This window comes from Periplaneta americana, chromosome 7, assembly GCF_040183065.1.
Source record: "Periplaneta americana isolate PAMFEO1 chromosome 7, P.americana_PAMFEO1_priV1, whole genome shotgun sequence".
NCBI lineage: Eukaryota > Metazoa > Arthropoda > Insecta > Blattodea > Blattidae > Periplaneta > Periplaneta americana.
This window is the reverse complement of record NC_091123.1, coordinates 26,897,560-26,910,849: the sequence shown is the minus strand read 5'-3', so window position 1 is coordinate 26,910,849 and position 13,290 is coordinate 26,897,560. Positions and strand designations below refer to the sequence as shown.

General features: G+C 33.4%; 1 protein-coding gene across 2 annotated transcripts in view; it reads right to left on the bottom strand.

Moving 5' to 3' along the window:
• Positions 1–1,633: 1,633 nt before the first annotated feature.
• Positions 1,634–13,290, bottom strand: part of LOC138703005 (SIN3-HDAC complex-associated factor) — a 99,932-nt gene continuing 88,275 nt past the window's right edge. For both annotated transcript variants that reach the window (XM_069830492.1, XM_069830493.1), the window contains one exon: positions 1,634–13,290. This exon is cut by the window's right edge and continues 19,885 nt beyond it. The gene's annotated coding sequence lies outside the window, so the exon portion shown is untranslated.

Sequence of the window (13,290 nt, the reverse complement as noted above, 5' to 3'; positions counted from 1 at the left end):
ATTAGGTAGTTGCTCACCACTAGGATCGCTAATATCGCCTCATTACAGGCAATGCAAAATAGTACCGTCACAATCTATTGTTTCTAGCACCCTCAAAACTCAAGCTTCGTGACTGTATATAGTAGACTGCGATAATATACTCCCACTGGATGGCGGAGACCCCCACCCCCGCCTCTTTAACCAGTAGCAGCCGGTGATCGAAATCCTCGGTGAGGCCAGATGCAACTAGTTTAAGTGTCTCCGATAGGAAATGTTTATTTGTGAGATTTAATTGTTATTGTTATTATATTATTATTATTAGCCTACTAATAATGAAAAATACAAATTTCACTCACCAAATAAGCTCTTATGCTGTGAGTTTCAGTGATTGTTTCAGTGTGATAAAGCAACCCACATTATATGTTGAGAAAATCCCCTTTCTTTCTTTTCTTTTTATTTTTTTCCCTTGACAGCAACGAACAAGGCCAACAGAAAAGTTTATTTTACACCACATTACCACTTAACCATTTATGTTGCCCATACCAGGATGCAATAGAAACTCGCGTTTTAAGATTACCCGCTAGAAAAATTGTCAGCGATGTCGTGGTAGACTCTCTCTTTACTTAAAACTTCCTTTCCTTCAAATTATTTCTTCTCGAAAAAGGACACTCTAACAATGAATTAACTACACCAGCATTATTTCTCGCATTTGTTTCTGTTTATATTTTCTCGAAATACATAACAACATTGGCCCAGATTCATTATTGTACTACTAAGTACAATAGTAGAACACCCTAGCTTAAGTCATTAACTAAGACATAAGGGGAGGGAATAGTGTGGGTCTCTGCCTGCCAAAGAGCTGCAATTTGTGTTATTTATGGCCTATTTAGGAAGACAAGTCACCATTGCTATTCCCACCCCACTCTACCCTTGAGGCCGGCCCATGGATGTGAGGAGTGAAACCTGACCAGGCCACGAGGCCAGACGAATTGTGCCTCAGCTACAACGTTTTAAGCCCAAGCTCAAAACCCGCGAAAATACAGGAAATTCAGAAGCCAGACCCGGCGATTCTGGCCTCAGGAACAAATTTTACTGCAAAACAAGTCTATATACATCACAAGCCAGACCCGGCACGAGCGATCCTGGCCTCAGGAGCAAATTTTACTACAAAACAAGTCTATATAGATCACAAAGTTTTCAAATGCTTCTACAGCGATATGCTTCATTCAAATAACTAATACATTATATAAAAACACAAAATTTGATTTCAGTTAAGCCAAGTGACTGAGGCCCAGCCTCACTTGCCTCAGTCAATCAGCCGCCACTGTCTTTAACCCTCCCTAGTTCATTCATACGTGCATCGCAGGATGTAATATTAGAGATTTCACCATTTTTCAGGATGCTCTTTCAAATGGTGTATAAATTGTTTGTTGGTTTTCTTAACATTGAGTGATGTTCCCTTGAAAGATAAGAGGTGTTTGAAACCAGTAGTCGAAGTGGAGTGAAATCAGTGACAATATATTTACATCAAATTTGACATTATTCATGCCATTCCTCTGTGCTATTAGAAATGAAGATGCCCTTTTCTTTTACAGCAACTAATATCGTTCCATCTCGAACACTGGTTAAAATTGTCTAAGTAATAAAATCAACATGTGTTTTATCACAATTTATTATAAGATTACAATCTACAAAAGATAATAAAGAAAATATTAAGGGCAATAAAATTATAATCACAACACAAAATCATCAGTAAATACACAGTAACAATATTATATTGGAGCTTACTATCTAAAAAGCACATGTACGTACACAGGAGTTACTTTCGAAACACTCACCTTCCATGTCAGTCCAAAAAATTTGTAATCAAAAACAAGATTATCAGACGATCAACTTGCACATCTGTTAAAGTCACTCTCCGACTTGTTAAATATTGAGCTCATAATTCACTTCATGATACAACTACGAACAGATTCTTATAGAAATCGTATTATGTTCTTTTAACACAAAGTACCGTACCTATGTTTACGAGACAAGTTCCAAGTCTGCACCTGTGTTTTATTACATATCCTGTGCAACACCAACATGTTCATCACATGCAACACGAAATGGATGGATGAAGACTGATGGTGTATTTGGTCACATTTCACATCTTGAGCCCAAACACACTTGAATCAATAAGAACTCCAAACATCACAGTATAATCAGCAGAAAAAAACAACATTCATAAAACACTCTAGAAAACCATTAAAGTGAGTATTTAAAATAATTTAATTATTACAATACCTTAAATTAATTTACATTGAGAACATACCTGAATGAAAACCAGTCTCAAAACTGCATTAGAATGATTTTTCCATACAAAAGCAGCAGCATTACTTTCAACTATGAAGTCCCTGAAATTTGAAACTTGCAATAAGAAATTAAGACTTCATTACTTCCACTTGTAAAAGACTTTTCCTCTCGTGTATAAATAATCTGCACCTAATTTGAGGAAGATATGTTCAATACTGCATTTCATCAATCACAATCCAATTTTTAAGAAACAACTCTTTACATTGCTTCATTTTGTTGTTGTCAAATTGTCTGAAAAATCATGTCACCATGTAAAAGATACTAGTATGTCATGTTTTAGTCAACTTGAAAGACTTTCAGTCGTACCTTGAAACTTATACTCGATATCACATAAGTGTAAGATGAACTACGTACAATATGTTTTTTCCACAAAATAATGGGTTATATATAACCATTAATATCAAACAAAATATAATAGTGTTAAAGGAAGTACATAATATTGTATTTTATTACTTTAATTCGCATACAGTCCACACCTGTGGAGTAACGGTCAGCGCGTCTGGCCGCGAAACCAGGTGGCCCGGGTTCGAATTCCGGTCGGGGCAAGTTACCTGGTTGAGGTTTTTTCCGGGGTTTTCCCTCAACCCAATACGAGCAAATGCTGGGTAACTTTCGGTGCTGGACCCGGACTCATTTCACCGGCATTATCACCTTCATTTCATTCAGACGCTAAATGACCTAGATGTTGATACAGCGTCGTAAAATAACCCAATAAAATAAAAAATTCGCATACAGAAGTTTCACGCAATCACTGGGATTTCCTTAAATCCCCTGTTAGCTCTTTAAGTAGGTAGTAAATTCAGAAGCTCATCTCTTAAGCTAAATTTAAATTCTTTTAAAATATGTAACAAATTCAGACTTCAATATAGGAGTAAGATACACTAAACATAGTTCTATATTTACTCAATAATAACTTCTCCAGTTCCATCACATTATTTTGTATATAAGTGACTTTATTTTACTTTCATCAGAATATTACGTACTTAATTTATTTTATTTTAAAACTCTTTTGAAACTACAATGAAATTTGATTCACTAATAACTAATCAAACAATGACAGTATATGAGTACGAAAAAAACTTACTCGCAAAATGGCTTAAAAGAAACAAATGAAAGAGGAATGCAGGGAAATAGAAGGAGAGTAGGAGAGGGAAGAGAAGGACTTGCGTAGGAGTAGCAGAAAAGAATTGACAAGGACTCCAATACTCGCAGTAAGCCTTCATTTCTGCAGCTGCTTTTTCTGGGCAAACCATATCTTAAATTGAGGCAGAAACTCTCAAAAAGGTATTTATAAAAGACACATGAAGAGAAAGAAAAAAAAATAAACCAATTATTGTTATAATGTACACACACTATAAGCACAGTCTAGTATATACAGTCACGAAGCTCAATATGTAGGAAATATGCATCCACAGATAGTTGCTAACCACTAGGATCGCTACTATCGCCTCATCACAGACAATGCGAAATACTACGGGCACAGTCTATTGTTCCCAGTACCATCAAAACTCAAGTTTCGTGACTGTATATACTAGACTGTGCTATAAGCACAGAAATATATAAGAATCTATACCCTGTGTTTAATTTTGAATGGGAGTTTCCAGCACGTGTTTCTATTATATATCCATGAGGTCATCATCATGGAGTGACTCTAATCCTCAAGGCACAGATAAACGATACAGGCCATGTCTGTTTTTGACAATGGGTATTGTCTGTATTGTTCTTTTGTTCTGTCGACAAATGAATGCAGCCATGTATTAAAAGCAAAATATAAATGCCATACACTAGAACCAAACTTAATTTAAATTTTAAAAATATTTCTTTAAGGCGAAATTACTGTTACAACAGAGCATTACAAATTTATTCCTGAAACTCACTTCTGTACTTAATTGGAGAGTAGTATGGTTATGATGTTGTTGTTGTTTTCTAATGCCAGGCGTTTGACAATAAAGTCATTTGACCTCTTGCACTCCAATATTTTTCAAAGATATTATCATGGTCAGCCACTGAAGCACAGATTTTGAGCTGTTCTGAATCCATTTCTTGGTTTGAGTTGCACAATGGGCAGTTAGGGGACTGATATATTCCAATTCTATGCAGGTGTTTGGCCAAACAATCATGGCCTGTTGCTAATCTAAATGCAGCTACAGACGATTTTCGTGGTAAATAGGGAATTAACTGTGGATTTTGATGCAGATGATTATGATGTTGATCATTGCGTGAATGAATTTCTGGCCAATTTGCCACAATTTCAGCAACTTTCTAGATGAAACCTTCTCAGAATTGTTAACAGGTAAATTCAATATTTTCTTATAATAGATATTTTAAGTAAAAGTAATATATTAAAAAAAAACGGATATTTTAAAAATTTAAATACTACATGTGAAACTCAGTCAGACATTCGAAAGTACCACAAATCAGTAAAATTGTCTCTCAGCAAACATATCACTTCGTGAAAGAAAAAACAAGTGCTGGAAGCTCCCCATTTAAAATGAACACAGGTTAGATCTCACATTATAAGATTTGTTAACTTCATGAGACCGCCAATGCACTAAGATCGAATAATAAGTTTCTTTAACTTTGCTTTGAACTATTAGCAAAATTGTTCATTTCATTTACCATATTGTTATTACATCAACATTGTAGTTTTGAGATGTGAAACAAAAAATGATACAAAAATATATTATACAGTACATACTAAGTAGAATAATTTAATTTACAATCATCAGCAGTCGTTCAGGTGAGTAAAAGGTATAAAAAAAAAAGTATTAATTCAGATGTAAACTTTTTCTCTTAGTCCTTCAAAGCTTTAAGACAATTACGTGGTCTATTGCAGACTGTAATACATGAATATGAACCCCTTTTAGAAACAGCTGAAACTAACAGACGATAGATGAAGATCTGATTTGTGTCTTGTATATTAACATTATGAATCTTCTGATTAGCGCTAAAAATATCTATTACCATAAAACAATCCGAAGCAAAATTGTTGTTGAAAATGTGATTTTAGAACAGATAAATTTCCTTTTCATACTTGGGATGTAATATATCATACGAAGGAGATAATGATGTACCAGTAAGGAGAAAAATTAACAAATTTTTACAAATATTAGGGCTGCTAAACCATACTCTAAAACCAAGTTTAGTATGGAAACATTCCAGAATAAAGCCATATAAAACCCTTGCACTACCAACTCTCCTCTGTGGAAGTGAAATTTGGGTTCTGAAACAAAGAGATATCAGCAGATTAAGAGCAGCTGAAATGAAATATCTGCGACGAACTGCAGGATACACACTTCTGGACCACAAGAGGATATACTGCAGGAACTCAACATGCAACCATTAGAAGAAAAAATTACAGAATACAGAAACAGATGGCTTGAACACATTTCTCGTATGGAAGCTGGCCAGACACCTCAAGAAATGCTAAAATACCACGACGACGACCTGGACGTCCACAGAAAACGTCTATTGGATCCTGTATAGCTGGAACCGAAACAGGCCAACAATGGCCTAATTTCGTGCCTGGAATATGATGACCAATAAAACATCTAACATACAACAATGGCGAGATATGATGAGGGATGACAAGACAAAAGACTACATGAAATCTACTCCAAACATGAGTAGACAGAAAAATAAAAAAATCTCTATTTTGTTCATACCCAAGAGATGTTAGTATAGGAATTCTTCTAACCAAATTATATCACACTCCTTCTTCAATACATTATATATATCAGAACTTGCATAGTTATGCATTCACACACATGATGGTTTCTCCTCAAGGAGTATTCATGCTTAGACCGTAAATCTAGCATCCTCCTACTAAAATTAGAGAAACATACTACTGCATGGTGTTATGAAGGAAGACTTCACCCATTATTATAGGAAGTTCTTCACAGTCGTCATTTTATAAAATACTTCTCCCTCCTCCTCTTCTCTCCCTTCCTTTAGTAGGTTAATTATTTAACTAATAATTTAAAAACAAATGCTATTCAGAGTCAGTGACATGCCATTACGCAATGGAGCAATGATTAAACGAGAATGGTAAGAAAAACTGAAAGTTGTTGTTGTTGTTTTCTAATGCCAGGCATTTGACAATAAGTCATTTGACCTCTTGCACTCCAATATTTTTCAAAGATATTATCATTACCAGCTACTGAAGCACAGATTTTGAGGTGTTCCGAATCCATTTCTTGGTTTCAGTTGCATAATGGGCAGTTAGGGGACTGATATATTCCAATTCTGTGCAGGAACAATCATAGCCTGTTGCCAATCTAAATGCAGCTACAGACGATTTTCGTGGTAACTTGGGAATTAACTGTGGATGCAGAGTTTTCCATTTTTTCCCTTGAGATTGTATTACCAAATTTTGTTTGTTGAAGTCTAAGTATGTAGATTTAATAAATTCACAGAGTAATATGTAGATTTAGTAACAGATCTGTAAGTAGCAGTGCTGCCCTTCTTTGCTAAAGTATCCGCATTCTCATTTCCCAGGATTCCACAATGGGATGGTATCCATTGGAATACAATTCTTTTATTGAGTGATATTAATTGAGAGAGCATTTTAGTTATTTCTGCTGTTTGAGATGAAGGTGTGGTTTAGAGACTATTGATAGAATAGCTGCTTTGGCGTATGACAATATAACTGCATTTTAAAATTTATTGATGTGGCATAGAAGATTCCTGAGACTTTCACTTATTGCAATGATTTCTCCATCAAAACTTGTTGTTCCATGTCCAAGAGATCTATAAAGTGAGGAGAGACAGTACGTAACACCTGCACCAGCACCTAGTTCTCTGGAGATCAAGGATCCGTCACTGTATAAATGAAGCCAGTTTTGTGGAGGGTACCTAATATTAATTGTCTCCAAAGATAATTGTTTCATTATTTCAGTGTTTACTTCTGATTTCAGTATTTCTTCTGTTAAATGTAGAAAAACTGAAAGCAGATGGAGAAAATTTAGTACGTATACCGAAACTCTCTCATAGATTTTCATGAAGGCTAAACTCTAATTATTTTGATGGGAAGTCAGCAACAGATCAACCTGACAACTAAGAAGTGTAATAATGTTTTACCATTTAAAACAGCCCAATTACCAAAACACATTTTCATGTGGTTGACAAGGGAAAAAATTTACATTTTTATTTTACAAACATACATGCGTTTTAACGAAATGCCTTTCAGAGCTAATGCCTCAATTAGTACTGTGCCATTCATGGTATTAACAAGGCTGCAGATCACAGCAGTAAAATGTTAATTATAAAGTATACAGTAACTTCGTGACATGGCTCACGTCTATCATAGGCAAGAACCAGTCAGTCTTTTGATACAGTAAATTCTCATGCTGGGAAAAATGACTAAACAAGCAGCAAAAGTTTTGCTGAAACCAAACTCAACATACAGCATCAACATTAGCATCATTATTGTTCAATCATTTTTACAATGTCTACTGTTCATCAACAGGGCATTATGCACAAAGATGAATTGTAGATCAATGTTTCAACCGATGTTTGGGCTCACAATAAAAAACGAGCAGGAAGCATTCTTGTTATAAAACTATGGTACAGCTTATAAATACAAAGATTGAGTTTTGTTAGTAATACTAATTAGATAAAAATGTTAGGAAAAATTGTCAAATATATCTGTTACTTGGTAACAATATAATAGTAAATTGTGTCTCAATTTCTGGCAACATTTGTATTTAAAATACACCCTTTCTTTTAACCATGTTTCATGATTTTTTTCCAAACATATACATCTTCATATATTATATATATTTACACACATGCGCGCACTCACTCATACAAAGTCTACAAATAAAATTCAAATTGCTCTCTGTGAAGTAAACTGATAAAATGAAATGTTCTTTAAATAAAAGTGTGGAATGTTATCCAATGAAGATTCTAATATTATGTCCTCTGACATAACTACTGTCTAGTACCACCTGAAGACATTTGACGGCAACTGTTATCAATTATTTCAAATATCCTTTATTACTACAATACATAAAATTAAATACACATTTTATGGATTTGCTTTGCTAAAAATTATATTATTTTGGACTAGGTGTCGGGTGAAGCCAAATAATGTGAGAAGAAACATCAATAAGTACTGTCAGTTTCACAAAGATTGGCAGTCTAGACAAGTACTAGAAAGTTACAGAATTTGTAAGAAAAAGGGGAAGAATACTTGGAAGTAGTTCTGTATTTGTGGCTATTTTGTCCCTATGGCACAAAACCTTGTCCAGGACATGCAATAAGAGTTAAATTTTTAGAACTGTTCATTAATTAAATTTAAATTTTACCAACTTTGTACTTACTTGTGCAAATGTTTCATATTACATCCTATACACTTAAAATGTCTGTGTATGTTTACTGTGAAATGTAAACCATGATAAATGAGATATATTGCACATACCTTCTCATATATACTGTATATGTAAAACGAAAAATATATCCTTCCACATACTAATGTAATGTGCAGAACATGATGCTGTGTTAGGATGATCTCGTATCTATACAAGCCCAAAGGCATAATTCTGTATTCATAAAAATTATTAATGTGTTAAATGTACTTACAATTTCCACATTTGGTATTTATATTTAGACACCAAGAATGCATTATCACATCACAGACATAAAATGAGCACCAAAACAAATATTGTGACCAAGAAACTTCTAAATAGAACACCAATTCAAATATGAAATTCACTTTTCTGTAATCAAGATAATGTTTCTGCATAAACATGTATCAGTATACTGCAATACCGGTACATACATGGAAGATTTCTGAACGTTAATACTTAAGAAATCAGACTCGTTTCTCAAGTTTATGGAGCAAGTTAATGTAATTCAGTGTTTCGTTTTTTAAAATAGGTTTGGGAGGTACATTAATACAATATATATGAGAAAGTAATTCATTCAAACCACTGATATATACCATTCAAACAAGTCTCTTAAATATTTATCAAAGTTGAAAGCTTAATTAAAAGTAAAATACATACATAAAACATACCATTTCTCAAAATACAGATTTCACAATTAAATGACATATGATTTAACATCTACGGAAAGCCTGGTAAGAGAATAGGTACAAAATCGGAGTCTTTAGCTGAATAAATTCTTGTGCATTTAAATCTTTGTAAAAATGTAATTTTCCATTTATAAAACTAAGTACAAGCTCTACATATGCCGTGATATATATACAGTGTGGTTTAAGAAGACCGAGATTCATGTAGTTATTATACTGCCATTGGAGCAATCAAGAAGGTTCTACTGATCATAACAACATGATGCGCTGTAACATTTAGACTAAAATATTCAGTACAACTCTGGGCTACATATGCAAGGATTGGATCTGTTATAAAATTAATGCACAATTATTCCTCCTGCAAGATTCACTTGCAATTTTAAAATCCTGAGTACAGGAAGTCATAATGTCAGATACATTTATCCCTAAACAATCTGTTAAAAACAAATACACAAAAATAATGATAATAAAACAATTCTTCTCAACACTTCAGACTCTTCGATATTAAACTCTATATTCAGATATTCCATCCATTAATCTCCAACCATATATAAGGGAAATATGAATTATTTCTATTACAAATCGCACTTTTCTGTTCATTAAATATTTAACAGCTTCATATTTCTTCATTATGCCTATCTTGAATGAATCTGCATTTTAAATTGTCAAGATAGGAAATAGGCTTATATTGAAGTATATTCTACTCCAGAATATTAAGTGATATAGCCCCTGTAACAAGGATCCCAACCTATAATTTTTTGGGGAAAAACAGATTGCTCAAAAAAATTATGGGACCACTTAAAAATTTTTCTGTTATTTTTTACCGACTTTCGACAGTTATGTTCAAAAATTAAAAAGATAAATAAATAATTTTGTTACAGGTTTCACAATATTAAAGTAATATTTTCATCACATTAGTATAAAATATTTAACAAACATTTCAAAGAAAACTGGGCCCGTAATTTTTTAAGCAGTACAGCAAAAATGTTAATAACTGCCATTCAGTGAATATCAGTTGCTTCATGCGAACATATGTATACATTATTGTATACAAAACTAAAAGAGTTACACCGTATTTCCCATTTCTAGTAGAAATTCACTATATTATGAGAATTGCATATTACGTGAACAGTAAATTAGTCATAAAACTGTTATTGAAATTAAAATTAAATACCGTACACACAATGCTAGATTACTTGTAACATCAGGCGAAAGAAATAGGTTAAAATAAATATATTTAACTTGTACAAAGAGATGTATAAAAAATAAAATAAAACAGAGTATCAACTGCTATGATACTAGTCCAACAAGAGAATTTGATAATCTACTCTAAATAAAAGTGATTTCATTACGTGTGCTGAACATTAATTTAAGAATTGTAACAAAAAATAAAGCTCGTTCTTTGGTACAGAATGTTACTTGAAGGCAGAGAAATGGTCAGAATTGCATATGAAGAGGTAGGTAGTTATACGTATTTTACAATGTAGACATCTTGTATGTTTTCATTACACAATTCACATAGGCCTATTCAATATTGTTCTACAAGACTGAAAGTTGATGCAAAATTAAGCAGAAAATCGTTATTATTCTAAATGAACAATTCATGACCTATACAGCATTATTCAAGACCAATCCTCATATAAGGAAAACGATCATTGCACTCATTTCAAGAATATTATAATTTTGTTAAAATTTTTATCTAAAGGCTTAAATTAAAAATGGTTACTATTATAAGTTCTAAAGTTCTATCTGAATATGCTATAGGTAAATCAACTAGTAACCACTATATACTAACACTGTGCCTTCTACAGCTTGGGATAAAATGCAGCATACAGACAGTATACTAAATCTCTGCTGACAATTTACTCCAGCCTTTCACAATTAGTCATAACAGGAGTTTGCCATTCGTTCACTAGCAAATGATTCATGTTCGATTACAGCAAGGCCAACTGTCTGCAGAACAATCTTCACTTTCCCTATTATATTTAAAGTTGCAATAACTTAAACATATTAGCCAGAGTGCAGTGCCTTTCAAATAGGTCATTCATTATCTCGTGAAACCGAATGGTTGCATGCACCATAGCATATAGTAAGAATCTTATGGTGGGGGTAAGTGTGCTCGCTTGCTACAAGTAAAAGCGTAGCAAGGGAGGGAAACTTCTCAGTCCACATTCTGTTTGGTTTCACGAGATACCAAATGGTCTATACCACCATATTTATGCAAATACATTATAAATATTGTTTGTTATGAGTCTTAAAATTTTGTTCATACAAATATTGAATTTATCTTCTAACAAGGAACTGGTCACCTTACCCCATTATCTCCTGGCCTAGTTGCCTCATAAGTGGTGCTTTCTTGGTATCACTTATGAGATTCAGACCTGTCTTCGGACAGTTGACTAACAACAATATTATGATCAGGGTTCAGATTCCTATATAGAGTGTAAACACTGATATTAGTCCTTAATCATTTTCTGGAACTGTAAGCTAATGACTGAATTTGTGAATCATGAAAATTTTCTCCACAATTATATTATGCATAGTGTAAAGTGAAAATAATGTAAGTAGAACGAGAACTGAAAATAATATCTGAAACAATGGAACACCAAAATGGGTTTACATTTAAGTACAAGTGTTATGAAATCTAATGGTTTCAATTAAATCAAAGAACTTGTAATAAAATAAGGTGTTATTACTATTTAGTGGAAACTCAATACCTACACTATTACACAAATTTTACGAATTTGTAAGAAATTTGAAATAATCCATGATTTTCGAATCTTTTAAATTGTCAGGCCTGCATCTTAAAATCAGGATATTTCCAGTTTTCTGGAAAATATAAATAACTCCAATTTCACATAATGTGAAAGTCACAATATTACTTATTTAATTTTTCACATCAGTGTACCTGACTGGTTATAGTAATGATAAAGCAGATTAATTTCCGAAGCAACAAAATATCCCGAGACTTGTCTACAGAATTTAGATGCTACATACCTTCAAATATTTGCAGTACATTCTCCTCCAAATTTCCATTCGAAAGGTAGAACCATTATTAAATTGACAATTGAAGAAATTAATACAAAAATGAACATTTTTAATTACAAAACTGTTAAAAAAATAAATAGCTTTATAATTCGCAATGAGTTGGAGAACAAGGAAACATTTTGTAGTACTCATATCTATCCCATTTGCAGGACATGTCATAACTAGTAAACATTCTGAGAAAATGTTAAATGTTATGTTTTATTTAACGACGCTCGTAACTGCAGAGGTTATATCAGCGTCTCCGGAAGTGCCGGAATTTTGTCCCGCAGGAGTTCCTTTACATGCCAGTAAATCTACTGACATGAGCCTGTCGCATTTAAGCACACTTAAATGCCATCGACCTGGCCCAGGATCGAACCCGAAACCTTGGGCATAGAAGGCCAACTAAGAGAAAATGTTTCATGAATTACAAACATCACATGTGTGTATATGTATGCCAGAAACTATCTGCTCTAACGACAATAAATTACTTAGTTGATTAGCAACAGTCTGAGGTGCACAACTATCAGAACTCTAAGTTCTTGATCATTAGATCTGCACCCAACTAATTTGGTAATGTGAGTTTCACATACTTAGTAGTTTGTAAATGAACTCAATGTTTCAGCAATAGTAAGAAAATGTAATTTATATTATGGTAAACCTTCGTAATTTCGTAATATTTTTTCCTGGCTCTTTCGTGAATTAACAAATGGTCTTACGAGATTCAAATTTCCGCCAAGAGATTATGTTGTTCGGTTTCCAGAAACATAGAGCTACACTTTGTGAAGCAGCTACAATAGTTCACGAAAGAGCCAGGAAAAAATATCACGAATAACCCCTGCCACGAAATTACCAAGATTTACCCTAGTTTCTGATTAAAAGAATGTTAATTACAT